We start from the raw sequence: 5,048 nt of genomic DNA, 5'->3' as shown, positions 1-5,048 counted from the left end.
ATTTTTGTTGTCAAAATTAGGAACTAAATTTGCAACGAGTTGACTGCATCATGTAACATCCATAGAGTTTGTCAATATAAGACAAGAGAAGGGAGAATCGTTGTGGACGTTCATGGAGAGGTCCAACAAATTGTCTCTGAACATTAGAAGTCTCATTCTAGAGATAACCATGCATCATCTGGTCACGACTCTCCGATCCAGGTCGTTCGCTGACAGTTTATGCAAAAAACCAGCAAAAAAAACTAAACGAACTAAGGCAACGAGTGATATGATTCCACTAGCAAGATATACTTGATTATTTGACATTTTATGGAATCAACTTGAGTTGGAGAAAGAATAGGCACTTTTAATATAATTGGATCAATGTTATATGTTCAAGAACTCACCAAAACTTGCACCAAACACCAAACTCACATGGAAGACCCATTTCTTGCCAATTGAACCGATTAAAATAGATGAAAATACAAATGAACCGATTAAATTGCTCAATAATGGAAAGGAACCGAACAAATCAAGCTAGAAAAGAGATGAACCGAACATAAAGTGAAAAGGAAGCAAAACACCGAATAGGATGAAGCTAAGACATGTTTAGTAGTTCGTATAAGCATGGAAATGAAAGGAAAAGATGGAGAAGAGATGAACTTATGAGAATGAAGAGCTTGATTGATGGTCATGCCACTTGAAGTGTGAAGGCTCCAAGATAAGTGAGCAAATGCCGCCACTTGAGAGAACCAAGGCACTCAAGATAAGACAAGGTAGAGGAGAAGACAAAGTTCTCACACAATTCTCTCTCAATTTGAGTAGAGTTTCTCTATAGCCAATTTCCAATCTGAATTTTACAAGAGCCCACACCTCTATTTATAGTGTGAGGGTGCTGGAAAATAGGTGGGAAAATTCAAATGACACTCATTTGAAATTCCCACAAAAAACAAGTCACATGGGAGGTGTGACCTTTTTCTACTATGACACCTCCTAAAAACTACACCTACACCTACTCTCCTATGTCACATGGACAATGTGACTTTATTTTACATATTCACACTCCTTTATTTAATATCCACACCTCCTACAACTATACAAAAGTAATTCAAATGATGCTCTTTTATTTAATGCTTGGCCTTGCCTCTCATGGGATGGACTTGGGCTTTTTTAGGCTTTGGCCTTCTTGGGCTTTGGGCTTTATCCTCTCTTTATTTTATGTCTTCTTCTAATTTTGAGAAGACTAGAAGGAAGAACTTCAAATGTGAAGGTGAATGACCTCTTCCTTCATTAATAAAAGCCTCCTTTATTTGATTCTCATCATACTCCTCGAGTTGGAGAGAATTCAACCGCGAATTCTGAATCCCTGCATATAACAAAATCAGTTTATTTGTACAATTAAAAGTGGAAGAAAAAGGAAACATGACTTAGCATGCATTTGTAAACAATGGAATTTCAGAAAAGGAGTTTCTATAAATCAACCAAGTTGGAAAAATTTGTGTGGGAATAATGATATCTTTTGGAAAAAGGCCTCTTAAATGGTGACAACCATTAGGAGGTATGAAAAAATCATCCCTAACATTTTTTAACCAAGATGGTGGTGAAGTAAGAACCTTTGGTAATGAAAAAGAAAAGGAAGGAAAACACCTTGGATGTGAAAGGATAAGACCCATGTCAACTTGACCTTCTTTGTCTTTTTCATTTTTACTTGTGGTAGGTGGGTGAGTTAGGTTTTGTTTTACCTTGTTTATCATCAAGATTTTCTTTTGTGGACAATGAAGAGCTATGTGCCCAAAACCTAAACATTTAAAACATTTGATATTTGAAGTTTTGGTAGGTGACTTAGGAGTAGAAGGATTTGTAGTAGAAACTTTTTTTGGAAACATGGTTTGTTTTGAAAAATTGGAAGGAGAAATTTGAGTAGAAATTTTGTTTGCATCCTTCCTATAAGAGTTGTAGAAATCATCATCATGAGTATTTTTGAAAGTTTTTTTCAAAAGATATGATTCCATCTTGATGGCTTGGCGAAACACTCTTGTACCGTCCCGTATCCGGGCGTTGACAAAGTCAAGGTCAAAGTCAACGTTGGGGGTCAAAGTCAACATAAGGCGTCGCCTAGGTGAAGAGACGCCAAGTGCCAGCGTCGCCAAGAGGAAGCGTCGCCAAGGTAAGGCGTCGCCTAGGGGAAGGCATCGCCCAGTTAAGGCGTCGCCCAACTAGGGCGTCACCAAGGTCAAATTTCACAAAGGCAAGGCAATCACAGTGTGGCTCCCCGATACCCATGGGTAGGAAAGACCATGGAGGGAGCGACGCCGTGGGAAGGCCTCAAATCCCGATAATCCGGGGTAGTAATAAAGAGAAGAGAAAGGTGGCTTCAAGGCCATAGTAACAGCGCCAGTGTATAGCAACCTGACTCGTGAAGTGCCCCTGCCGCCCCAGAGACGCCCTTGGGATAGATACGACTCATGAGGAGGGTCACGCCCAGGGTAGCCAGGTGCGAGGTACGAGAGGAAGGTAGATACGCTCTCGTAGTGAGTGACTAGATGTTGGGGGCATGAGTTGGCACCCAAAGAGTCACCCCTAGCGCAGACGCACTCCCAGGTAGGAGGACTCGCACGAGGAGATACCCTCAGATGGGTCACGGCGCTATGAGGCCCTCCACGTGTACAGCAGCCAGGTCAGATTAGAAACACCATTTTGTCAGGTACAAGGTAATTAAGGTTATTTAATACAGTTTCCGTTTCGAGCGTTTAAGGTACTATAAATGCTCCCAATCGGTTTAAACGTCTTAAATGCGCTACGTTTTATAATTAAATGCGCTTTAAGGCGCTTTGAATGCGGGAGTAGCTTAAATAGCGCTTTAAATGTTGGAAACGGGGTTTGAACTTTTGGCTAATTTTCCAGAACACTCTAGTTGCTTGCTCGAGCCTTGAGGTTACGCACAAGGGACTAGGGAAGGATTTTTGCCAGAACGAGAAAATATACACTAGACACGGTTCCTTTTTACCACCTTCAGAGTGCCATACACGGTGCTCCGATACGAAGGTGCAGAGTTTTTGGTGTTTCTTGTTGGCTGACTTGAGTGTCGGAGTGCAAACGACCGCTAGGGCGCCCTTTTGTCCTTCTTTGCAGGAATCCACAGGTAACTAGTGGGAAGGAGTCCCTAGCTGACGGTTGAGGTCGCGCACAAAGACGTCCCAGGTCAACCGGACGGAACAACTCTCTTTAAAGAAGAGTACTCATTTAATTCTACAAATTCTCTAATATCTCTTCTCAATCCACGTACAAACCATTTTATCTTTGACTCTTCATTAGCATGCATATTTATTTTAGTCAAAGTTGTGTCAAAATCTTTAAAGTATTCATCTACCATCCTATGTCCTTGAGGAAGCCTTTGGAACTTCAACAAGTGTTCCTTCCTAGAAGGAGGAACAAACCTTGCGCGCATACACTCTTTCAAATCATTCCAAGAAACCACGGGAGGTCTCTTGTGATATACAATGTCCATTACAATTTTATGCCACCATTCTTTGGCATAGTCCAAAAAGGATAAAGAAACTATCCTAAGTTTATGGTCATCTTTGACCTTATACACATGAAAATAATGGTCAACCTTAGCTTCCCAATCTAAATACACATTAGGATCACTATCCCCATTAAATGTAGGAATTTGCATCAAAGAAATGTGAGACTTGGAGTCTTGGTGATGTCTTTGGTCACGGTGATGGTTTCTTTCATTAGAATGATGATGATGTCTCCTTCTTCTATGTTCCTCTTCACGGGCATGATCATTGGAAGAACCTCTAGATGAAGGTCTATGAGAATGACGCTCTCCATGGATAGAATGAGAGGACCTAGCTTGCTTCATTTCAACTCTTTGCAATTTTTCCTCCAACCGTCTAATAGCTTCATCTTGGAGTGTAATGGTTCGCTTTGCCTCTTTTAATTCACCAAGAACAGAAGCTTTGCTAGGATAATGCTGTTTGTAAGACTCACCACTGGAATATGAAGCCATTTATAAAAGAAAACAGCAAACAAAACAGCAAACAAAGTTAAGAAAACAAGGTTAGCAAAAAGAAGTTAGAACCAAAATGCCGAAGTGAAGTGTCACTTAAATCACTCCAAAGAAAGAATACTCCTCTTTACCAATCTGATCTTGAGGCCTTTAGTATCCTCAAATGAAAGATGTCAAAGCAAGAGCACACAATCTTCAAAGCCAATCACCACAAAACCAATGAATCAATGAAAGACAAACAAGAAAAGGTGCAAACAATAAAAGGCTATAACAAAAGGAATACTAGATATATGACAAACTCAAAGATTAATGAACAAAAGACAAGCAAGAAAATAAGGTACTCAATGAAAAAGAAGGCACACAAAAGATACCTAAAGAAAAGAACTAGAGTAGATGAAGAAAACAAAAACATAACTACTGGAAAATATTTTTTTATGCAAACTGTGCTTGATATTCACCGATTTATCTGGAATGATATAAAGCGAACTGGATTATGAAATTGTAACCACAGAAATTTCAAGATCTTAGCTCAACAATGGCACTGGAATCACTTAAAAACAGTAAGCCAATTAATTGAGATAAATTTTCTAAAATTGCTGCCAGATTACCGTATTTTTTTTGGCAGAATTGCACACTTTTTGTTTTTGATTTATCATTTTTTTGTACTTTGAATTTTGAAGTACTTCTTTTTTCTACTCTTTTATAACACTTTAAAGAACACAAATCCAGAATTTCAGAAATTTCCAGTGAGTAAATCAATTGCAATAAAGCAAAATAGTGAGCACATTTGCAGAAAACAGAGGAATCCTAATAGGAATGAAAAACAGAATTAAGAACTAGCAAAGACATAATGGAAAATGATGTATAGGAACGTGTATAGGTCTAAAATACAAGTATGAACTCAATACTAAAAAGAAAATGCACAAAGGATCAAGAAAAATAAGAAACAAAAATTACAATAAAAGAACTACAAAGAAGTGATGACATTCTTGGAAAAACATGACTATGACAAAACTTGTATGGATTTAAAAAGGAAAAAACACAAACACATGAT

The sequence above is a fragment of the Phaseolus vulgaris genome, unplaced genomic scaffold, assembly GCF_000499845.2.
Source record: "Phaseolus vulgaris cultivar G19833 unplaced genomic scaffold, P. vulgaris v2.0 scaffold_46, whole genome shotgun sequence".
NCBI classification, from domain to species: domain Eukaryota; kingdom Viridiplantae; phylum Streptophyta; class Magnoliopsida; order Fabales; family Fabaceae; genus Phaseolus; species Phaseolus vulgaris.
The sequence above is the reverse complement of the archived record's forward strand: the minus strand, read 5'-3'. Positions refer to the sequence as shown.